Source organism: Notamacropus eugenii, chromosome 4, assembly GCF_028372415.1.
Source record: "Notamacropus eugenii isolate mMacEug1 chromosome 4, mMacEug1.pri_v2, whole genome shotgun sequence".
Taxonomy (NCBI): Eukaryota; Metazoa; Chordata; class Mammalia; order Diprotodontia; family Macropodidae; genus Notamacropus; species Notamacropus eugenii.
In genome coordinates, this window is record NC_092875.1 from 267,375,619 (window position 1) to 267,401,362 (window position 25,744).

Below are 25,744 nucleotides of genomic sequence, written 5' to 3' on the forward strand. Positions count from 1 at the left end.
AAATAATAACACCTAATTCCCACGGTTTTTATAAGGATCAAATAAGATAATATTGTTCTATGAGATAATAAAATCCTTCAGAAACCTTGTCACTAAATTAATACTACCTATTATCATTATCACTAGAATATAAATGTTTTCTTATTGAGTAGAGAATATGGAAGATTTTTCAACCCCCTGAAATATCTCATTCCCTCCATGCTTCCTGGTGACTTTAAACTTGAGAAGTTGTTCATCATTGAGGCTGCAATTAACATTAGACGTTTTTCTAAATCAAGTGGATATCTTTCTAATTCACGTTCAAGATGTGTCTTAAGTAGTTTGAAGTGGACTTCAAAAGCCAAATAAGAAGTTTTCTGGCTATTTTAAAGATCCATCTCTGTTGTTTTTGATAATGTTATTCTAATATAGGATAAATCTGATTTAATTATACAGGTGTGGAATGTAGTTAAAAACAAAGTAAAAATTCCATACCATTTTATATACATTAGTCTGTATTTAGACACATTGAGTTTGAATTAATCACAGAATGATTTCTGCTAGAATGGGTCACTTACAAAGTGGGGAGAGGCAAGAGGGATGGGGCAGCAGTGGAACAGATGAGAAAAGAAATCAGATTGAAGTAAATGGAAATTGATCAAGCCACTAGAAATCTCAAGAATATCAAATGTTGGCCTGTTGGAAAGAAGAACACTCTTTAACCTTTTGTGCTTTTGTCTAATGAAAACATCATTAGTTGTTTCTAGTATAGGTTGCTTTTTGGAGATCTGGCACAAAGGACAAAATTAATATTGTAAATTTGAAAGCAATGTGTTTCCTTACCCTATTACGACTGGTTAACTGTAAATATGTTTGGAAGTGTTGTTATATTTGCTTTGAGATTATAATTCAAAGTATTAGGGGAATTAGCAACATTCAAACTCCAGTATATGATGTTATATGTCAGATTTCCTATGTCAGTGGTATCCTGCTGTGTACAGTGTGGCATTTACACAACAGGAAAATAAGTCTGCAAGATATTAGAAAAGACTTGGAATTGAGTGTAAGCATAAAACCACAGAAGATTTGGAAATTCTAGGCATAAACTACCATCCCTATATTGAAATGTCAAGCCAGAAACTCAACAGATTCTTTTTTTACTGATTAAATGCAATAAGAGTTGAAATTTAAATACATAATGTGCCAGATATTCACCACTTGAAAAGTGAACTTCATATTTAAATGAGCTTAGAAACCAAAGTGCAGAGAGGAAAAGTGTACTGTGGTTTTTCTACATTTCAACCAAATGTAGGGGTGAGAAAAAAGGTGGAAATCAAATTCAAACTTTTCTGTTTTATAAATTTCCCCATAATTTTAGGCCTGAATGTTGCTACATTTGTTCCTTGAGAGCAGAGGCCTTTTTTTTCATTTTTTTATCCCAAGTACCAATGACAGTGCCTTGCTCATAATAGGTGCTTAATGAAGGTTTATTGAATTTAATTCTTGATTCCTATCCTTTATCACAGATAACTTCTCTTGAAACTTCTGCCAAATTCCTAACTCATGCTCAATATCATGTCACTATATTGTCTTTTAAAAAAATACGGGGAGGAGAAGGGAGAGAAGGGAAGTGATGTAGGAGGGTTCCAAAGGAAAATGATCTACTTCCATCTTGATGGTCAATTTTCTCTACAAAGTAAGCACATCTTCACCTAATGGAGTCCCTTCTTTTCCTGAGGTTTGCTATAATGTAGGAGGCTATCTATTTAAAAGGTTACATACAACCAAGTTAGTATTATTTTTCTTGGAGGAATTCCATAATGTGCTGTTATCTTTTCTTATTTGAAAGGGATTGCAGAGGTATTTGGGCATTTTCTTTTCATATTGATGAGGTCAGCGTAAGTGTGAGAAATTTAAACACTTAATAGTTTTCTTTTAAAAATGCAATTAAATTTTTAAAAAAATTTATGAAAATCTAATGGGATCAGTAGCTTCCCTAGCCCTGGAAGCTAATCATAGGCACTATATCTGTTTTATAGACAAGGAAAGATGCTCAGAGAGTTTTTAATCATTTCTATTTCACTAATCAGTTTTTCCCTACTAGTGTCTTAATAGCTTTAAGGTTTGCAAAGCCCTATATATACATGCATATATATATATATATATATATATATATATATATATATATATATATATATATATATATATATATGTATATTTCACTTTTTTCCTCAGAACAGCCCTCAGATATAGGTGCTATTATTATTCCTATTTTAAAGATAAAGAAACTGAGACAGACAAAAATTAAGTACTTCTCCAGTGTCACACAACTAATAGTGTCCATCTGTAAACATTTATTAAAAACCAACTAGAAGCCACTGTGCAAAGCTTTGAGTATACAAAGAAAACCAAAAAGTACTCCTAACTCTCAAGAAGCTACTGTAATGGAGGATACAATATGAAAACAATTGTGTATAAACAAGCTATATACTAGTTAGTTTGGTAATGAACAATAAAGGGAAGGCACTAAAATTAAGGGGCATTAGGAAAGGCTTCCTGTACAAGGTGGGGTTTTAGCTAGAGATGAAGAGAAAGAGTATGAGGGACAGCCAGTACAAATGCCTATACTATGTCTTGTTTAGGGAACAGCAAATAACCCAGTGTCACTTAGATCGTGGGTTGTGGCTGTGTTCATTCTTTGATTTCAAAGAATACCATGACATCAGAGGAATAATGACATGACTTGCACTTAACATTATTTTGAGTGAGGGAGGGCTGTGCAAGGTCACCAGCCTCATTTTCTCCGCCTGAGTCATCTGAATTCAGGGACCAGATATTCAACAGGATGACTGGAGATGGCCAAGGATGCAATGGGAGACCTTGGCCTTTTTAGGCTAAGGCCTTTTCAGGTACTCACTTAGAGTGAGATAGCACCCATAGAGTAAGGTGTGAGAAAACTAGAAAAGTAGAGAAAGAAGCAGGTTATAAAGAGCTTTGAATTCTAAATTGAGCATTTTGTTTGCTCCTGACAGTGAAAAGAAGACCAGTAAGTGTTTGCGACAGGATTTAAGCTCAGGTTTTTCTAACTTCAAGTCCAGCTGCCTCAGTACATAAGAAGCTTTGAATACAAGATCATAGATTTCGAGACCATCAAGGGCAATTCTGTCATTTTACACGTAAAGAAATGAACAACAGAGAGGTTAAAATACTTGCTTATGGTTTCACAGGTGGTATCTGAGGCAGATTTGAACTCTGGTTTTCTTGACTCCAATTCTAGTGGCTTATCCATTGTGCCATGATGCAGCTTATTAACTATGTGTTAAATTAATAAAAGACAGGAAATTGGAGTCAAAGGAGGTGTGACTTGTCTAAGTGTGCAAAACTAAGAATGGAATAGTTGCAAATATCCAAATGTTCTGACATGTCCAGTTCTTAAATTTAAGACTTTATGTTCATTATCTTCTGAGAGTACATTAGGAAACTCCATGTAACAGTAAGCACCCTGACATACACAGGGGAGTCTCCTATCACAGGTTCTTTGATCTGCTTTTGTAAAAGGAAGGGCAACTTTTGAGAGGTTAACAATCTTCTTTAATCAAACACATATATCATTCACTTAGTTCAGGAAATCAACTTACAGCACTTCCAAACTATTTGATATAAGCTATACTTATATCATAAATCATCAAATAGGTCCAACTGTCTGACTATAGTTGCCAGAGAGGCACGCTGCAACATCTGGCTTTTCAAATCTGGTAGTCTCCTTAGCAGCTCCCCAGAATCTCCTTTGGCACACAAAGCTTCTTCTAAAAAATGAGCCCCAAAGTAAAACCTCACTCTCAGAATATTTATACCGTTTTTTTTGAACCAGAGAGCATCCCAGTCCTTGAGAACCAATGCCTCATTAACAAAATCTGCGGGCCTTCCCACAAACCTTCCCTAATCAATGGGCAATCCCATTAATGGGTGGGGAATATCTTTAATCATATTAGGAATGCAAATGCATATACTGTTTCTTGTTAAAGAAACTCCTTTTTCTGTACTTTACTCCTAGTAAAAACTCTAGGTTGGTTAAGGCAAGATTCAGTCAGAGGCGTTTGATTGAACAACAAAACAGCAAAAGATCCCACTTTGCTTGCCATCACACTCCAGCACTTCCGTAGTTTTCTGCACCTATAAACTCATTACTGCAGGTACTCTCCAAAGATGTAGATTGCAATGATCAATTCATCTAGACCCTCTTATTCTATATAATTCATGCCCTCTTGTAAATTCTCTCTAGAGTAGTCATGCAATGTATTATTGATATCAATGCTCAAATAGGCCTCTTATCTTTATAATGTATGAATTCCTTTGATGCTGATTACAGACATTCATGCCTGCTGCCCCTTCTGGGCGAACTTTTAAACTTACCAAAGGAGTGTCATTAAAATAATGAAGATCTCTTTTCTCACACTCTTAACATTGTGAGGATTCTACTGCAGCACACAAATTGTCTTTTGGCATTCCACGCTCTTATTTAGTGAACGCTTCATCTCCTCTTTTTGATCATATGAGTATTTGATGACATCCTTCATTATTTCTTGTTTATAATACATTATAGCCCCGTGCTTCTTAAATTGTGGGTTGTGACCATACAGTTTAAGAAGCACCGAAAGGGCCACAAGTGGAAAAAAAAAAAAATTAAGTCCTACTTAGCATCCTTCTATTGCCTTTGAGTGATGCTCAATTTCAGTCTTAAAAAAATAAGTGTTTTTTAACTAGTAGCCATATGTCAATCCCCATAAAAATGTTCATGTCAAGAAGATGGACCTTTATTTCTGGTAGAAGTTCAAGGTCATTAATAGAACTGCCCAGTTTCCCAAAGTCAATAAAGCCTGTTTTCTCCATCTTGTTAAATTCTGGGGTTAATTCATGGCCATTTTGACTTTCTGCCCGCCAGGATATATAGAAATAAACTGATTCATAAGCTTTATTGGTTACCTATCCAACTGCATGTCATAGCCTGAATAAAAGGCATTCTTCATCCCCTAATTTTTCAGTTTGATATTCATGCCAAATTATTTTGAACAATCAAGAATCTTATTTAGAACAATCTGAAATGTTCTGTGACTGAATACCTTCAGAACAATGTCATCCACAAACATGAACATCTCTCCATTTGGGCATAGGTTATTAAGGATGGTATTTGACACAATACAATAACAGAGGATTACTTTGCTTGTGAATTACTAACAGAGCAGCACTATTTGTCATGTGTAAAGGAAGAACCACAAATGAAAGAAGAATGATTTAAATCATAAGAAAAAAACTAAATAAAAAGAAAGAAAGTGAAGCAATATATAAAGAGATCAAAGAAGAAAAATGGCAGTTCTCTTTTTCTTTTTGTGAAAGGAAAGATAAAGGTAAAAGAATGAGTCAATGGAAAACACCTTGAATGTCATTTTAAAATATAGGCAATGCTGCCCATTTTAGATGATCCTGTCAAGTACAGCAGCATATCTTCTCAATGCTCAAGCTTGTTATTAGTATGTTTTCTAGCCTGAACTAAATACACTCTGTTTTTAGCTGGCAAAGCAAACAAATCTATTTTTTAATAATAGATAGCGTCGTTGTCCTGTTCCCAAAAGGAGACTATTAGAATATGGTCAAACTACCTATCCTGAACCTTTTATATTTATAAAATGCATTTATAAAGTCAGCTTGTGAGAGATAAGGGATGTGCAACAACACCAGAGTCAATAAATCAACAATTTCAGTGGACTGTTACTATGTACCTGGTGTTATTCCAGAGGCTCTCAGTCAGGAAATGAAGATATTGCTTATATTAAAAAAAGATATCTCTTACCTTGCTTCCTTCTAGTAGTTAGTTTTCAAAGATACTTCTATAGGCTATTTTCAATAAATAAAAATTATTTATAATGCACACACACATATATGTGTACATATGTGTGTATGTGTGTATATACATATATGCATATATATATATATATATATATACACAGCTATCTTGAGAGACAGAGGGAGAGAGGGAGAGAGAGAGAGAGAGAGAGAGAGAGAGAGAGAGAGAGAGAGAGAGAGAGAGAGAGAGAGAGAGAGAGAGAGAGAGGGAGAGGGAGAGGGAGAGGGAGAGAATATTTTCTGATTCAGATATGAGTTGGAAGAGTAGTTTATTCATTATAACTATATGAGTATTTCACCACCAAGAAACTGGCCTACATAACACATTTCATCTCTCATAGTCCATAACTTTGATCCAAGTAGAGGTCTTTGAGTGAGGAAGCATTTCTTTGCTGTAGTTTCTTCACAAATCCAATTTTCATCTTCAGGCAGCTGTCTAGCCCAGTAAGAAATTCAGGTGGTGACTATTTTCATGTGCTGTTTTCCTAGGAATCCTGGGCTCATAAATTTGAAGGCAGGATAAACAAAAGCTGAAAGCTTTAGCTTGCTTACCCTTCTTAGGCTCCCAGTTAATAGTTAAGATTTTTTTTTTGTTCAGTGTGTCAGGTTAAAATTCAACACACGCATATAAGCAAGAGAGATTTCTGGCTTGTCTCCAATGACTATATTTCTAGGTCACAAACTAAAGCTGCTTCCATAGCATCCCACCTGCTACATCCAATTAATGAATCATCATATTTGGCAATAAAAGAACTGAACTGATTTATGTTTTATGTTTATCAAATTGCAAGGGTCAGTTTCTTTAATCGGTTGGAGATGCACCCCTCTTGTTACTTCAAATTGTTACTGCTTGAGCATAACAATGAAGACTTTGTCTTAATTATCTAATGTCCCCCATGGAATTGGGATATTTTCATTTGGAACAGTAGAAGGATTTAGAAATATAACATTTAAAAAGAAAAAGGAAACATATTAATACACTTATATATGTGTATGTCTGTGTGCATACACACACAAAAATGTATGTATATATGTGTATATATGGTATATATATTATACATATATATATATATTTAAATGGTGCTCTACTTTTATGCTCTGTTACAAATGAGAATTGTAATGATGTTTAATTTTCTCTTATTGAGAGAAACAGCAGGCCCTCATTTCTCCTATCTCTTAATATCTAAGACAATTGCATACTCACTATATCACACCTCGGAAACTACATGCATGGCTACTGAGCAAGGGACCCTTTAGCCAATTTGAACAATCAGAGTTTCATAAGAGGAAGCATCTCTCTGTTCCTTCTCTAGGTGAGAGGAGGTTGAGGAAGTCAAGTTAATAAACATTTATTAAATTCCTGCTATGTGCAGGAATCTCAGAAGGAAAGAGATAGAATGACAAAATAATGGGAAATGCAGTTCAGTCCCAAGGTGAAATTGAACCCCAAACAGATGCCAATAAGCAATTTGTTCTTCTAATAAATGCCTTCTTGTTAAATGATTTGATATTTTTCTTCTAATTTTCTTTTATATTTGCTTTTCCATCATTTTTCTTTCTTTTTATCCTTCCCTGTACATCACAAACTTGTTTCTTAAGGGTTAATAGTTTATTAAATCTCTTAAGAAAGGACACTCATACCTCCTAGCCATATGAAATCATGGTAGGAATGTTTCCCTAAAAAACAAGAAAAAAAATCACTTCTGCCTCAAACAGCTGCTCTAAGTGTGACCTTTCTGTGGTATCAGGGAATGTAGATTATATTTAAGAAATTATTTTCCACATTGTGGAATAATTATCAGCTCATCAGAAAAATCATTGTAGAGAATAGAATAGTATTTCACATATTACTGCTACATTTAGAAACATCAAGCTGTTGGAAATGGTTGGTTTAGTATGCAATGTGAGTCAGCATTATTCCATTAATTCACATGAGTGCAGCTGACTGCATTATCTGTGATGAGCATAATTTTAAATTTGAAATAGTTTGGCAAATCACTTACCTTGCAGTCTTTTTGTTAATTGGCTATAAATTATATTTAAAAGCTCATGTGTCTAATGCAGGATTATGAGGGGTAACTCATCTTCAGATGAAACTACTAACACCAATCATGTTCCAGTGTTTGTTCTCTAGGTAAAATGGTGCTTGACAGTATGTCTCCTGTTCCTTGTCTTTAGGAGTGGTTGTTCCTTTGCATCATTGCTAGGGCCTACTACAATTGTCTCAGTCATCTTTTTATCTCTGTTTTTCCCTTTATTTGAATATTTTGTTCAAAACTTCATCACAAATCATTGTTTTTCTGTACTAGTGAATTCTGATCAATCATGGATATGAATTGTTTGCATGCTTTGTTCTAGAGCTTTGGTTCCATATTTCCTAGATTCAAATGCATGTTTTTTGCATATTAGTAGTAATTCTTAGTATGGCATGTTGAACACCGAATATATCAGTTTTTGAATACTACTTTCTGGAGATATTTATTGGAAAAAGGATTTAGGATGGCAGGAAAAAAAAATGAGGAGGGCAAGAAGTTAAAAGGAAAAGGAAATTATTTCATTAATATTAGGACTACAAAAGGCTAATATTTCCAGAATATAATTTTTTTGAATCACAATCTTGCTACATATTTATAATCATTGAAAAGACTTTTGTTCCTTAAAATAAAAGCATCAATATGAAACATTATAGCTATCTCTGATACTCCTCTGCATGTAGCATTCATTCATCAATATATTCATCCAATAGTCACCATACTAGCTATGCATTGGTTTAGAAACAAATATCAAAATATTCATTAAAAACACATTAAAAGTAGATATCATATTGAAGCATTATATCAGCCTTGTAGTTAGTAAGACCTGAGTTCAAATCTAGCTGTTTGGCCCTGAGCAAGTTACTTTGTCCTAATTGCTTAAAAAAAAAGATACTACGTTAAAACAAGCATACACACTATCATTTTTACCAAAGCATTAGATATCTGACTGTATTTCATAGAGATCTCAAATACTTAATGCAGTGATTACCAGTTGATACAGTATTTGTTGATCAGAACACATAATATTCTTATTCTTCGCCATGAAAAAAATCCTTATATTTAAAGGTCAAAGTTCCTTAGATTTCCCTGTTCTTTTTTTTATTTTCCTATGCTCCTACAACTGTTTTTGGATTGTTCTTCTAGAATCCTCTAGACACCATGTGTGACCTCTTCTGAATCTGCTGAGAAGAGGGCATTCATTCATTAGCTGAGCCACTGATTTGGCTCCTGCTAATTATGCTAGTTTTCTTGTAGTAGGAAAAAGAAAAAAAATTAACAAGAGCAATGTTTATGCTCTCGAGATTGCCTACTAGACAGACTCTCAAATGTGCATCACTTACGTGACTGATGGTTCTCACTCAGAGACTCTTTCTAAGATTCTGATCCTAACTGAACAACTGGGAATATAGTTCTGAGTTTAAAGAGTAGACTAATGCCTACGATTAATTTAGAGGCAGGTCACAGTGGATAGAGTTCCTGACCTGGAGTCTGGAAGGCTCAGCTTCCTAACCTCAAATCTGTCTTCCAATACTTATTAGCTGTGTCATCCTAGGCGAGTCATTTAATCCTGTTTATCTTACTTTCCCAATTAAAAAAAAAAAAAAAAGAGCTGAAGAAAGAAATGGCAAACTACTCCGGTATCTTTGCAGAGAAAACCCTAAATGGGGACAGAAAGAATTAGATATTACTAAAAATGACTAAACAAAACAACAACAAATTTAGGAGAAACTGGGGGGCAAGTAGATAGCACACCAGGCCTGAAATCAGGAAGAACTGAGTTCGGATTCAGCCTCAAGCACTTACTAGCTATGTGACCCTGGGCAAGTCACTTAACCATGTTTGCTTCAGTAAATTATATGTAAAATAAGCTGGAGAAGGAAATGACAAACCACTCTGGTATCTTTAATAAGAAAACCCCAAATGAGATCATGAAAAGTAGGACATGACTGAAACAAATGAACATTAACAATAATAATTATTTTATCTGGTAAAATTAGCATGAAGATAAAGAAATCTGAGGCATTCCTCTAATGAGAGATTATGAAATATTATAGCTATGTGGTACAGTGGATAGTGTGCCTGCTCTAGAGTCAGGAAGACTTGAGTTCAAATCTAGCCTCAGATATCATCTGTGTGACTTGGGCAAGTAACTTAACCTTTTTGCCTCAGTTTCCCTAACTATAGAATGGGGATAACAACAACATCTGTTTGTTATTACAATCAAATGGGATAATTGTAAAGGTCTTAGCACAATATCTGGAACATAAGGCATACTTCATTAATATCAGCTGTTATTATTATTAATTATTGCTATTGAACATGAAGTTCTTATATGTAGAGCAGCTGGGGAGTCTTTGAACGGCTGCTGTCGAAAGAAATTTTCATGAACTTTAAACTGAACATATTTTGCGAAGTGTTTATAACCCATAGTTAATTTTATTATCATTAGAAACCAACATTTCTCTACAATAAATTTCTTGTACCTGGTTATTAATTTTTAGTGTATTCATGCATGCATTAGAACAGTGATTCTTAACCTGAGGATCCATGAATTTATTTTAAAAATATTTTGATAAGCTACTTTGTTGCAATTTATTTCCTTTCTAATCCTATATATTTTTAATTTTGTGTACTAAAAACAACATTCTGTGATGGGGTTCTTGGGATTCAAGAGAATTTGAAGGTATCTATAACACACATACGCAAACAAAAATATAGCTCAAATTAGAAAGAACATCTTCATTTTTCCTTCTGGATAGAAATATTTTGTAAAATATGAGGGCCCTCAAATGATAACTGCCCAAATAAAGGGAAGTATAGGCCTCCAAAGTTGCTGCTTTAACCTTGGAATTCGCATTCAATTAAAGTGTGTTCCTGGAAGATTGCCCCCAGAATCTACCCATTTTTGTGACTTAAAAGCCATTTTTTGCAAATCTGTCCAACAGAAATAGCTCCATGCACTTAAGCAGCACAACAAAGGGTGTGGGTTATTTTTTTTTCCAGTTCTTGTAAAATGCAAACATTAGTGTATTTAGCTCTTAAATACAAAATTTTGATAAAAAGGACCATGGACATACCAACATGAATTTTTCAAGGAAGTAAATATTCATGAAAATTTGTTAAGTGCTTTCAGGTACTGAAAAAAGCAACAGGGATCCAAAATCAAAAAATGGAAATAGTCCCTACCATCAATCCACTTATAATTTGCTGAATGGACATAGCATGGATAAATACAAATGAAAAGGAAAAAAAGGAATAATTATGAACTTACTATTTGTGAAACATTGTGTTAATTATTAGAGATACAAATAAAAAGGTAAGACAGTCCCTGCTCTCAAGATGAATGTTTTTTCCCCTTCATGATATTTTCACACTTCAGGTTGGAAGTATTGTGGTTCCCAAAGTTCTTGGGTTCAGGTTCCTAGGCTATTTCCATCAGGCTCTGAGGTGAGATAGTAGTAAAGGTTCTGGTAGTGATTTGACTTCCCTGGTATATAGTGCTTCCTGCCTCTTTCACCTTGTGCTTTGCTATTTCTAGCAGTTGATTTTCTGCCCAGTGAATGGCTTTTGGGTGACAATTGGGGATGGCTCACTCCTTCTCCACATGAATTTCTTCTCTGGATAATGGCTGTGGGTGCTGAGATGAGAACATCACAATATTGTCTGGGGGTGAGAGGAGGCTTAGTCATTATTCCCAGTGGTCTTGCCTTCTCTTCCTGTGCCTGTTAGTGGAATTGGTCAGTAGTTATTGCTTGCAGTTGTAAGCCAATTGATTCCTTTCTCCATGATGATTTCTCCCCATAAATTTGACTGTGAGGACTGGGTTGAAAGCAGTTCTGATGATTTTAGGAACATTTTGATAACAAAAAAATCTTTTTTTCAAGATTTATTTTTGTTTATATATTTTTAGTTTTCAACTTTTCTTTCCACAAGATTTTGAGTTCCAAATTCTCTTCCCATCTCTTCCCTCCCCCCACTCCAAGACACTGAGCATTCTGATTACCAGTTCCTTCAATTTGCCCTCCCTTAATCACACCCCTCCCTTCCCTTATCCTCATCTTCTCTCTTTTCTTGTAGGGCAAGATAGATTTCTATACCACTTTACCTGTATTTATTTTCCATTTGCATGCAAGAACAATTCTCAACATTTATTCTGTAAACTTTGAGTTCCAACTTCTCTCCTTTCCTCCCTACCCATCCCCACTGAGAAGAAAAGCAATTCAATATAGGCTATATATGTGCAGTTTTGCAAAAGACTTCCACTATAGTCATGTGAAAGATTAATTATATTTCCCTCCATTCTTTCCTGCCCCTATTTATTCTATTCTCTCTTTAGACCTTGTCTTCCCCTAAAGTGAGTACTTCTTATTACTCCCTCCTCCCATTTGCCCTCCCTTCTATCAATCTCCCACCCCACTTATCTCCTTCTCCCCTACTTTCCTGTAGTATAAGATAGATTTTCATACCAAATTGAGTGTGCATGTTATTCCTTCCTTAAGCCAAATGTGATGAGAGTAAGCCTAACTTTTTCCCTCTCACCTCTCCCCTTTACCCCTCCATTGAAAAAGCTTTTTCTTGCCTCTTTTGTGAGAGAAAATTTGCCCCATTCTATTTCTCCCTTTTGCCTCCCAATATATTCCTCTCTCACACCTTAATTTTATTTTTTAGATATCATCCCATAGTATTCAACTCACCCTGTGCCCTCTGTCTGCATAGATAGATAGATAGATCCAAATACTGAGAAAAGTTTCAAGAGTTACAAATATTATCTTTCCATGTAGGAATGTAAAACAGTTCAACTTTATTAAGCCCCTAATGATTTCCCTTTTCTATTTACCTTTTCATGCTTCTCTTGATTCTTGTGTTTGAAAGTCAGATTTTCTATTCAACTCTGGTCTTTTCAACAAGAATGCTTGAAAGTCTTCTGTTTCATTGAATGACCATTTTTCCCCTGAAGTATTATACTCAGTTTGATGAGTAGGTGATTCTTGCTTTTAATTCTTCCTCCTCTGACTTCTGGAATATCATATTCCAAGCCCTTATCCCTTAATGTAGAAGCTGCCAGATCCTGTATTATCCTGATTATATTTCCACAATATTCAAATTATTTCATTCTAGCTGCTTGCAATATTTTATCCTTGACCTTTGAACTCTGGAATTTGGCTCCAACATTCCTAGGAGTTTCTCTTTTTGGATCTCTTTCAGGAGGTTATAAGTGGATTCTTTCAATATTGATTTTACCCTCTGGTTCTAGAATATCAGGGCATTTTTCCTTGATCATTTCATGAAAGATGATATCTGGGCTCTTTTTTTGATCATGGCTTTCAGGTCCTCCCATAATTTTTAAATTGTCTCTCATGGATCTATTTTCCAAGTCAGTTGTTTTTCCAATGAGTTATTTCACATTGTCTTCTATTTTTTCATTTTTTTGGTTTTGTTTTTTAATTTCTTGGTTCCTCATAAAGTCATTAGCTTCCATATGCTCCATTCTAATTTTTTAAGAACTATTTTCTTCAGTGAGCTTTTGAACCTCCTTTTCCATTTGGCTAGTTTTGCTTTTTAAATCATTCTTCTCCTCATTGGCTTTTTGAACCTCTTTTGCCAATTGAGTTAGCCTATTTTTAAAGGTATTATTGTCTTCAGCATTTTTGGGGTCTCCTTTAGAAGCTGTTGATTCGTTTTCATGATTTTCTTGCATCACTCTCATTCCTCTACCTCTCTTACTTGATTTTCCAAATCCTTTTTGAGCTCTTCCATGGCCTGAGACCATTGCGTATTTATTTTTGAGCTTTGTTTTTGGAAGACTTGACTTTTTGATCTTCCTCTAATGGTATGCATTCTTCTTCCTCATCCAAAGGATCAAAAGAAAATGCCAGTTCACCAAGAAAGTAGCCTTCTATAGTCTTCTTTTTTCCCCTTTTTTAGGCAGTTTCAGCCAGTTACTTGACTTTTGAGTTCTTTGTCAAGAGGAGGGTATACTCGGAAGATCTGTAAGTTCTCCGTTCCTCTAAGTTGACACAATCAAGTGAGAGGAGTTTACTCCTCTGCTGACCTGTGTTATGGTCTGGGAGCTACCAAAGTTCCCAGGATCTTCAAGTAGAATTCCCTTTCCAGAGCTTTCACCTACCCCACTACACCAGCACTCTTTTTCATTCCTGGGCCAACACTCTGGACAGAGACCTAGCTCAGCAACTCAATTCCCCCTGGGACTTTTGGCCTAGGGCTCCAAAAAGGGATTCTGTTTCTGCTGCTGTTGTTACTGTAGGTACCACCTGGGCCCGTGTCTAGGAGAAGACTCTGCTTTTTCTCTCCCAGGTGAAAAAGCTTTCTCACTGATCTTTGAAGTTGTTTTTGGCATTTGTGGGTTATGGTATCTGGGAACCACAGCTGCTCCTGTAAATTCTGCCCCCAAAACCTGCTCCTGTCCTATTCCTACAGGTGCTGTGGGGCCAAGACTGACCTGGGCTCCCTGGACTGTGCTCCACTCTGCACCCCATGTGATAGACCTATCTTGTCAGCCTTACAGGCTACCTTTGGCTGTAAATCTCTTTCATTCTGTCATTTTGTGGCTTCTGGCGCTCTAGAATTTGTTGAGAGTCATTTTTTACAGGTATTTTATGGGCTATGGGGGAAGACCTAGAGTAGATGTGTCTTTCTACTCTGCTATCTTGGCTCTGCCCCCTATCATCAAAATTCTTGAGGTCAGTGTCCTTGCATTTCTACCCTGGGGTCTGAGGGGAAATGGTATTGGTAGTTTAACTTGCCTAGCCCATTCTACTTTCTCCAGTCTCTTGCTCAGAATGCCCTGCTGCTTCAAATACTCAAGATAATCATGACAAAACATATTCAAAATAAGTAGCCAAGTAATTTTATGTGTTTGGCACATTTTACAACTTGGATCTAGAAAATTGTCACATAGGAGGTGGTATTTGAGCAGAGATTTGAATGAAGCTTTAGTTTATTAAAGGGAAAAATAAGAGAAAAAAAGTAGTACTCAGCATTTTGAAGCAGAATCTATTTTCTAGACAAAATAGAAATGGGCCATTTGTTCTAACTTCTTGTAGTAGGCATCAAGGTTACAGAACTGAGCATAGAGTCAGAAAGATTTGAGTTAAAATTCAACATCAGGCACTTACCAGGTTTGCGATCCTTGGCAAATCTGTCAAGCTCTGCATCAATTCATATTACTCAGGATTCACTGAAATTATCTCATCATTTTTCGCATTATACTACTATGCAATTACATTTATGTGTTTTCATTTGCTCAGGAATTACTCATTTGTCTAAAAGACTTCCACTTAGATTATATTTCTTTGCTCTTCTCTTTTGTCTTCTCCCTTCCTATCCTCTCTTCCTGTCCCCCTTTTAATAATCACATTTGGGATCCTCTTCACTAATGGTCCCATGTGACCTGCTTAAAGCATATGGAAGCCTAAGTCACATGTGATGGAAGGAGCTTGCTGAATGGGTTAAACAGTTAGAATGGAACAGAACTGACAGAAAGTGAGTGAGAACAGTTAAGGCAGAGAGAGAGAGGACAGGTAAGCAGGCATAGCTAGATTCCTTAGTGTTTGTTGGTTACTAGGAAGGCCCCAGCAGGGGATGGGGAGTAGCTTGGAAATGCCTCTGTCCCCTGCAGTGCTACTGTGTATTGACTTCTTTGCTACTATGATGAATTTGGCTTTCTGGTTTGGGGATTTGGCTTTCCCGTGTCTGAATAAATGTTTTTCTTCTGCCTTCTCAATAGAGTGTGTTATACTTTGTGGCTGAAATCTATCTGCATTTTTACAGTGACTGCCAGTGCTTGGACTATTGTCTTAATGACATACTCTCATATAATCTAATTATGAGAAATGTAATTCCCACCCTCTTCCCTTCCTTTCTTTGTTAATATGTTCCTTTTTCCCTCCTTTATGTTTTCTCTCTTAAGACCACCCAGACAGAACCAATCCAAACACAATTCCTCAGTTTTCCTTATTTAACTCTCTCAATACCATTTGAAGGTATCAAAGTCCTGCAAAAGTAAAATAACTTCTCCTCTTAAGAGAATCTTAGCACTAATTCATAACATAGCACAAATAAACTACTTTTTAAGGTTTCTTTTGGCTTTTACATTTATTTATGTCTCTTTTATCATAAAAATGTTAATATTTTTCTATTCCATTAACAATTCTTTTTATTATGTAAGATTATACTCAATTTTGCAGGTCATTTTTAGTGTTAAAACTCTAAATTTTACCTTTTGGAAGACTATGTTCTAAGATTTCCTTATATTTAGAAGCTGTCTGATCTTGTTTGATACTAACTATAATTTCTTGACATGTGAACTCCTTTTTTATGGATGTTTTATTTTTTTTTTTATTTAGAAGTTCTGAATTTAGATCATGACATTCCTGGGATTTTTATTTTTATTTTTTTTTAATTTATGATTTCTTGCAATATATTGCCCAGGTTTTTTTTTTTTTAATCACGATTTGGAATAATTTCAATCTTTCTTAAATTATCTTGTGACCCATTTTACATGTCAGTTGTGTAAATAGATACTATATACACGTATATAAACATAAGTGCATGTATATATATATAGAGAGAGAGAGCATATATGTACATTACAAAGCTTATTCTTTCTTCTCTTGTGTCATATTTTTATTCTAGTCTACTATTTCTTGCTGCCTCATGGAATGATTGATTTGTATTTGATCTATTACAATTTTCAGTCTGTTACTTCACTAAGAATGACTACTTCTTTTTTGCTATTTATTTTTGCAATTCCTTCCTGAAGTTTTATTTGTTTGTTTTTTGCTTAATTTTTTGTAAGCATTTTATTATTTTTGGGTAAAATTCATTGTAACCTCCTTGAAGTCTCTGTAGTCATTACATATTTGTTACTCTCAACTGGATTTTTCAGCATGGCCACATTTTTGTTGTTACTGTTTCTAATGCTGCTTGGTTTGTTCTTTGGTTATTTGAATTCTTGAACATCAGTTCTTGAACTATGGTTTTGTGACGGGGTCAGGATTGGGCCTGGATGTGCTTTTCAGTGGTCTCACTTTGGATTTCCAAGGTTGTCAGTCTTTCCTTGTTGGGTTAGCCTCCCTTCCTAACCCACAAATTTTGTTGAATTTTAAGCATACGTTTGATGAGCAGTACATTTTTCCAAGTAACCTTGATTAGCTCAAATATTCTTGAATCAATATTACTTAACCGTATTGGTTAGTAATTCTATTTCTATGGTTTATCCTTCATTGGATAGAGTGCTAGGGCTACATTTGTGTCATAAAAAGAATCTAGTAAGGTGCTTTCTCATTTTTTGCCAATAATATGTTGTAATGCTAATTAGATCTTTCCTGTTCATTAATAGGTCTCACATATCTTTTGTTAATTTCTATTGAGGCACTGGGTCAGAGGGTCCTGCCCTCTTGCTCTGAGAAGTGCATATATACTCTGAGATGAGAATTTACTTGGTGGCTTAGTTTTTGGAAGAAGGTTTATGTGCCCAACGAGACTCTGGGAAGCTACTAAATGCTCCCCCTCCCCCAGCTTTGAAAACTCAGATGTTGGTGCTTCTGTCTCTGGTAACTATGTATGCATGTAATGGTCAGACAATTGGATCTGTCTGTCGATCTGTGATGTATGTATTACTTATCATCAGACAGTTAGAAGCCCTGATTTTTGGTTGATCTTCATTTCTCTGTTTGTATTTTTTCTGAAGTTCAGGGTGCTGACATTTTTCCCTGAACTAAGTGAATGCTATGTGTGCTTGATTCAAGTGATTGTTGATCCCTCAAAAGTTGCTTTCCTTGTAGAAAAACTGATCAAAGGACATGTGAGAGCAGATCATCCTGTATGTATCAGGGTGATTGCTTTTAAATATGTACAGTGTTGTACTCATTTAAAAAAAAAAGTTTTCTAAAATTATCATATGGCCAGGACTTTTCTCTTTCTTTACAACTAATTCCATTTGTTTTCTGAGATAGGATTATTTAAGATCTCTATTTGATCTGAGTATTTTATGATTATCAAAAGATTCTTTTTTTGGGGTCCATAGTTTTGTTATCCTATAACAAAACATGGTGGGTTCTGATTATGTGTGTGTGTTTGTATGTGTGTATGTGTGTGTGTGTGTGTGTGTGTGTGCATTTATTTCTTCCTTCTGGTTTTATTGTGATTTCATCTTGTTCCTTTGGTATTTTGTTGATTTGATTTTTGGCCTTCTTATTACAGAGATTAGCTAATTTTTATTAATATTTTCAAAGAACTGGCTTATAGTTTTATCATTCTTCTATTTTTTTGGTTTCCAATTTACCTATTTTTCCTCTAATTTTAAGAAAGTATCAACTATTTGTGCTTCTTTTATTTTTATTTGATAGCATACTGATTTTTAAAAATACATATTTATTTTCATAATCTACCCTTTTCTATTTTTTAATATAAGTTGGTAGGTTTATGTTTTATCCCCTGAGAATTGCTTCAGCTACTTCCCAGAAAATGTGTGTGTTGTTTCTTCATTATAGTTTCCTTTCACATGACTATTATTTATGAATCTGCTATTTCTTTTTGGATTTCAATAATAAAACTTTCTTTTCATTTATGTTCACTAAACTGATTAGTAATACAATTGCGTTATGTTCTGTAAAGGATGTACTTACTGTTACTGCCTTTGGTATTTATTTGCAACAGATCATGCCCTCATACATGGACAAGTAAAGTTTTCTTCTGGTTAAAAGATACATACACACATATGTTTGTATACATGTGTGTATGTATGTACGTATATGTGTATGCATTATGAATGCATGTATGTATTCTTCAGCAGTCAAATTTAGGCTCACTATTTTCCTTTTGTTTATCTTTCTATTACATATACAGTACTAAGAAAAAGATAATGAAATATCTTGTCATTTTTATTTCAATGCTTATGTATTTTTCTAGTTAGTTAATATTTTCCTTCATGAATTTAAATGCTCATTTGGAATCTGTATATTTAATACCAATAATGGGATATCTCTGGTTCCTTTCAGCATTTTATTTATTTATTATTTATTCCTTTTTATGTTCTGAATGTTTATTTTTTTTTGTACAGCATTATTGTAACTCCTGTTTTTTTAGATTCACTTGATGAATAGTATTTTTTTCTAGCACATCATTTTTATACTTTGTATCATGCTAATTAATTTTATAGTAACTGAGGAAACAAAGTCTGAGCTTTGTGATTTGTTAGGAAGGCATGCAACTGTATAATACATCAGGTGCAAGACCTCTCAGTAGGTACAAGGACACTGAAGAGAGATAGATTCACAGAGGTTTTTAATTCTAAAGTATAGTTTAGTTTTAGATTTGGGGATTTTCCAGAGTTTGGAATATCTGATTGGTTGCATTCACTTCTATCCTTCAAGATAGTGGTATAATAATAAATGGCTTGCCTTAAATAACTAAAAAAAATGACAACTCCTGCAATGGTAAAAAATGTTGATCACGATACAAAATGGACTTGAATTATTTCTCTCAGTTTCCCCTTTTGATCCATAGTAGGTTTAACCTCTCAAGGACTAATACCTGTACACTAACTCTATATGATTCTTAATATGGTCATGGTCAATAGAGTACACTAACAGGAGTGTCTCTAGGACTAACCTGGAATGGGCTTTAATGCAGCAACTAATGCAAAGTCTAAAAAGAATAATAAGACAGAAGGCATTTTGACCCATTTACCAATAATGGCTGCTAAGTCATTTCCCTACAGCCAAGGGAACAACAAAAAGAATTCCACCAAGGGTCTCCTAAGATGGATAATTGTGTTTCTGCTATAACTTATTGGATTTCCTGAAGGCTTACCATAATCCTCATATCAATTAATGCAAGAACAATAAGATTGATTGATCATAGCATAGGTCCCTCCCTGTGAAGGATAAGAAGGTGTAACACTTTCTTAAGTTTTTGTAACACCATTTGTCCCTCCATTTGAAGGTACGAGATGGACACAACTGTAGTCTAGCCAAGTCTCTCAGTTTCAAGTGAGAGGTTCCTAGCAGCCTGCTCCAATGCAGAGACCCCCCAAAATGGAATCAGCAACCAGAGTAACTTCATTGCATCTCCATGTTGTTTGACAAGGTTTGGGATTGTAAACATCTCTCTTTTCATTTTTAAACAACCATGCCCTCAAGTTTCTGGTAGGTTTTTTCCAATTATTCCTATGGTTTGATTAGAAATTGATGGTGACATAATCCCATATATCCCAAACCATTTCAGGGGAAGGGAGAAATAAGCCTTCTCATTGCATTCAAAAATACTGTCTAGGAGTCACTGTACCTAAAGGACTTCAAATGAAGTGATTGACATGTTCAGATAGTGTGAGTGGACCTGATCAAGCCAGCAGTGTCTTTGAAAGATGATACCCAATGTACCAAAGGATATCATCAAAACTATCAGCTGTGGTGCCTTTAAAGGTCAGATTGCCAAGAAAAAACATCATTAGGAATGGTCTGGTTGTCAGAAATGATCCCACACATTGATTCGGTGGCACACAGAAAAGGATCTCCTTTAGTGGTACTGGGGAACTGGACAGTTGGTGGGTAATTTACTGTATCATCTAGGACTAAAGTAACATTAATCTTTTCCATATATTTAACACATAGTTGAACTCTATACAAGGAATCACTATAGCTAGTAAAATATTCAGAGTCTTGTAAGCTATGGTGGAATCATTAAATTGTATAAAGAATCTGTTCTTTTCTGATTCAGCAAAGGTAATAGCTTAGCAACTGTCAAATTTCTCTTGGTGTATTATAAAGCATGTATCCAGTGTAAAAGGAGAAAGGGGGCCCACAAGTTGAGGGGGTTCACTATCCCCTCTGGAGGCCTTCAAACTGCCTCCATTATTTTTGATGGATTGTAAAATGGTCTCAGTCTCTGCAATGGGAAGGATCATCTATGGGTCAATGTCCTCCTCATGGAAATGATGACAAACCCAACACTCATGGAACCCAATGGCCTTAAGGTGGTATAGAGTATACCCCAGTTTTCCATGGAGATTGTTGACAAGTATTTTTTTCCAATCCTCTTGAGAGGAGTGGACTGGGGAGGAAAGTGAAACAAGCAGGCTGATAGAAAATAAAAAAGTAAACACATGACAGTGTGGGAAGGCAGGTTTCATGTAAGAGCAATGAATCAAGGAATCCTTTTCTCTGTTCCTGATTGCTGTTGGAGTAGTCAGTAGCACCTAGAATAGGCCTTCCCAAGCCAATTGGCTCCCACTTGTCTATTGGAAATTCTTGATGTAGAATTTATTCCGGTATCAAAATTGTGGAGTGAAATGTCCAGTGGTCCAGTTTCTACTGCTGCTCCCAGTTGTGGAATTCACAGCCTAGTGTGTTGTACAAGTATATAAGAACATAGGTTTCTCTTTCTAATAGAAATGTATGTACTGGGGGAAAAGGACTTACCTGAATTCAGAGCAGGGTGCCTGGAAACCATTTCTAAACGAGATATATGCTATTTCCCTGTCTTGGTCTGCTGAACAGATAGAACAAAGCCAGAGGAAGTGTATCAGGTCACTTTAGATGGGTTTTGGCCATACAGTTTGTCATTTGTGGCCTTAAACTCCTTGTGCATATGTTCAACTTGACCTGAGATACAGAAGGTGAAAGATTGCAGAGATCTGGGAAGGTTCTCCTCATTTTCTGATCCAACAAGCAGATTTCTTTTCATTTGCTGAGTTTAGCTATATATATACATATATAGATAGATATAGATATAAATATATATAAATTGTATGTACAAATACATACAATCAATAGTAATTGTTGCTATTTCCCTCCCAGCCTGATGCAGTTATTTTTCTTTGCCTCATTAAAAGGGCCATCCCCTGACTACTTCCTAAACAGGCCTATTCCCTAAATGGGTGTTACCTCATCTTAAGTGAGTACCTGAATAGACCTTGGCCTAAAGGGACCAAGGTATCCCATTGTATCCTGGGCCATCTCCAGTCATCCTGAAGAATATTTGGTCACTGGATTCAGATGGCTCCAGAGGAGAATATGTGTAAGAATGATCATACATACACACTCACATAAAGTATCCCCATAAACCCTACTTTAGTGCCTTACAACTATTTTTGGGTATTTCATAAGTGTGAATTTAGTCAAAATGATTTGTCAACTAAACTTCTGACTGTCTATAGATGGTATCTGATCTTAATGGATTATTCTTAGAATTTAAAAGTATAATAACAAAGCATGTTGATATTTGCCTGGTGTGGATTGCACATACACTTTAATATTTATCTAAGAAAAGTATGAATTAGAGACCAATAATATAATGAATTGTACAGAATATATACATTTGGGAGAAATTAATCATCCTGGCTTAGCTGCTTTTTTACATTTGTGTATATTCTATTGTGCATAAATTTTAAAAAATAGTTTTATGATTCTTTGGCATATTTTCAGATGTATCAAAGAACTATGTTATAATTTTAAAAAATTCTCAGAATAAAATCAGATATGTTCCACCTAAAATGACATGTGATACCAACACTAATTTTTGTTTTGTTTTGTTTTAAAGCATAGAAGTTGGAGTCAGAAAATCTGTCATCTTCTCCTGGCTCTTCCACTAACTGGCACATGCTCCTGGGTAAGTTATTCATGTCTCCAGGCCTTCATTTCTCCAGTTCTACAAAAGGAGGTTTTGAGAAGATGAAAAAAATGTCTTGCAGCTCTAAAGTGTTATGATATTGTTATATACTTTCCATACTATTTTTTTGAAAAAGAGGAGTAGGGTTTCTCAAAATTGAAGAAAGTTGTGTTGTCAAAAATCCTAAAGGGAAGAAAACGAAGATAAAAAAATTAGCATTTTTTTTAGTTATCCCAGTTTGATATCTCAGAGTTATTTTTGAATCCTTTTTTTTTTTTACCAGCTACATATAATCAATCAGTTGTCAGATCCTGTGTTTCCACACCCTGAAATAACAATCACATTCCAAGCTTCCCTTCTTTTGTTTCCATTCATGCTATCAGAAGCCAAGATCAGCGGCTCATCACCCTTCAGCTCCCTGAGAGCAGTTACTTAACAGATTTTCCTACCTCTAATCCTTCTGTCTTTCCATTTCATCCTGGACACATTTATTAGATCGATCTTCCCAGTACACAGCTCTGACACTTTCACTTCCTTATCTACTTCTCATCACCTTACACTGAACTGTTTTCATGCTCCCTTATCAAACAATGCCCTCTAAATTTATATCAGGTTACTTCTCTATACATACCCTATGCTTTGAATATATCTTATGACTTCAAAATCTGTGCCTTCAATCATTTCTAGAGGAGTTTAAGAGGGACCCAAGATGGTCAGTACTCACCTAATTTTGGTTCTTGAAATTGGGGTTGTAAGATAACAATAAGGAATCAACTAAGAATGAAACAAGAATCTTTTTATTCTGGATAGTCAGGATAGATACCAAAATGGACGGCATCCACAATGAGCCTGCTATTAGAGATTCCTTATATACAAAATTTAGGGCTGCATTCAAAAGGTAAACATTATTCAAGATAATATTGTTGTTGCTGTGTTCGTCCCTTGTTGCCAAGGAAGACCATGCCATCAGAGAAATGGTGACAAGACTTGCACCTGACTTTATCTTGAGTGAGGGAGCGCTGTTCAAGGTCACCAGCCTCACTTCTCCTCTGGAGCTATCTGAATCCAGTCACCAAATATTCATCAGGATCATTAGAGAGGACCCAGGATACAATGGGAGACCTTGGCCCCTTTAGGCCAAGGTCTATTCAGGCACTCACTTAGGGTGAGGTAAAGCCCATTCAGGGAATGGGCCTGTTTAATGAGGTCAAGAAAAATAACTACATCAGGCTGAGAGGGAAACAGCAACAGTTACTATTGATTGTATGTGTATATATGTGTGTATGTGTGTATATGTACACACATATACATGTATGTTTGCATATGTACACACATACATACACATGCATACATGCATATAAATACATATACATATATCCATATATCCATAATATATTATATATACATATATGCATGTGTATATACATATATGTATATGTATGTATGTGTGTGTGTGTATATATACACACATATAATATTAACTCAGCAAATAAAAAACAAGTCTATGTTCTGTTGGGCCAGAAAATGAGGGGAACCTTCCCAGATCTCTGCAATTCTTCACCGTCAGCATCTAGGTCTTTTTTTTTTCTAACTGATAAGAGTCAGAAAGGAAGCCCTGAAGTATACTAGCTGTTGAAATTTGCCTTACATTTGACTTGACAATTTGACAAAATGACCATTTATATCAAAATGGCTGCTGTAGAGCCAAATAGAGTGAGCTCGCCTTGACTCAGGGCTATTTCTGAGGAAGTAAGGGGGTCTTTGTGTCACACAAAAAATACCATGGAGGTTTAGTAAGGGATATTAAGGCAAGGGAGGTGAGCCGACTCACAAAGCGGCCAACCTCAGAAAACTTAATGGAGTCATATCCTGGAATTCATCTGCTGAGACTGATTTTGTTTACTTCTCCCACTTATGCCATTCTTTCCAACTATAATCTTTCTCCACATGTCAAAATTCTATTCATCCTTTAAAGCTGAACTTAAACATAACTTCCTTGATGAAATTTCTATATTTTTTACCAATGGAATGTGATTGCTCAGACCTCCAAAAATGACAGCTCTTTGTACTGCAGGTGTCTCAAATTCTACCTTGTATTATATTTATTTTCATAGCTGTATGCCACCTAATATGTGGGACCATGTCTCATTCTTATGTATTTCTTTATAACACAGAGGTTTTCACATAATAGATGCTCAATAAATATTTGTTGGATTGATATGAGCAAAACAAAGACATATCCACAGTGTGATTCTCTCACCAAGAGTGAGATATCTTAAACATAGAAAAGTATGTATATTTTTATCATGAAGCTATGGAAACCAATGTTTTCATTAATTTTAATATAGCCCTTAATACTGGAAAGAGAAAGAAGAGAATGCATATTTTATTCATAGACAGGATATAAATTTTACCTAGCCTCTTTATAGCCACTGAAATAGAAAACTTGTGGACTAGTGACATGTTTGAAATGTAATAAAAGTTGTTGAAATGTGATCAAGATAGAATTTGCTGACTTTAGAAGCTATACACAGTGGAATTATTGATTATCACACAGTTGAAGTAAAGTAAAAGGTTTATAACTCGAGCCAAATAAATTTAAAAGCTAGTTTTATGGCAGAAAATAGTATTATGAGCATAGGATAAATCTATTTTACTTTATGAGAAATATTAAGAAAGCATAATATTTTATCTCCTTTTCAGGAGACCTTCCATTGCTCATGTTACCTATCTTACATTAATACTGATATCTCAATCTTCCTCGGCTCATTGATTCTGAATTCTCTAACTTCTTTCATACAACCCTTCAGACAGGTAATAGGAAATATGGAATTCTATGGAATGCTCAGAGTTAGAAAAACATGAGTTCAAATGGGGATCTCTGCTATGTTTGCTACTTATGTGATCAGAGGTAAATCATTTAAGCTCCCCAAGCCTTAGTTTTCCCATCTCTATGATGGAGACCATAATGCATGCAACAACTACCTTATAAGGTTGTTTTTGAGGTACAAGTGATACACACACACAGATACATACACACTGAGATATATACATGGATACACACATACATAAACTAAGGAGCTATATGGATATGCATGTTTACATATTTATATATTGTATATGTATGTGTGTATAACATACACACATATATATGCATACACACATATACATATGTGCATATACATATTCCTGTGTAA

At 35.2% G+C, this 25,744-nt stretch overlaps 1 protein-coding gene across 1 annotated transcript in view; it reads left to right on the forward strand.

Moving 5' to 3' along the window:
• SNTG1 (syntrophin gamma 1) overlaps nt 1-25,744 on the forward strand; it is a 1,083,450-nt gene that overhangs the window by 365,376 nt on the left and 692,330 nt on the right. Inside the window, exon 2 of the mRNA XM_072604568.1 lies at nt 22,479-22,547. The gene's annotated coding sequence lies outside the window, so the exon portion shown is untranslated. The remainder of the gene's footprint in view (nt 1-22,478; nt 22,548-25,744) is intronic.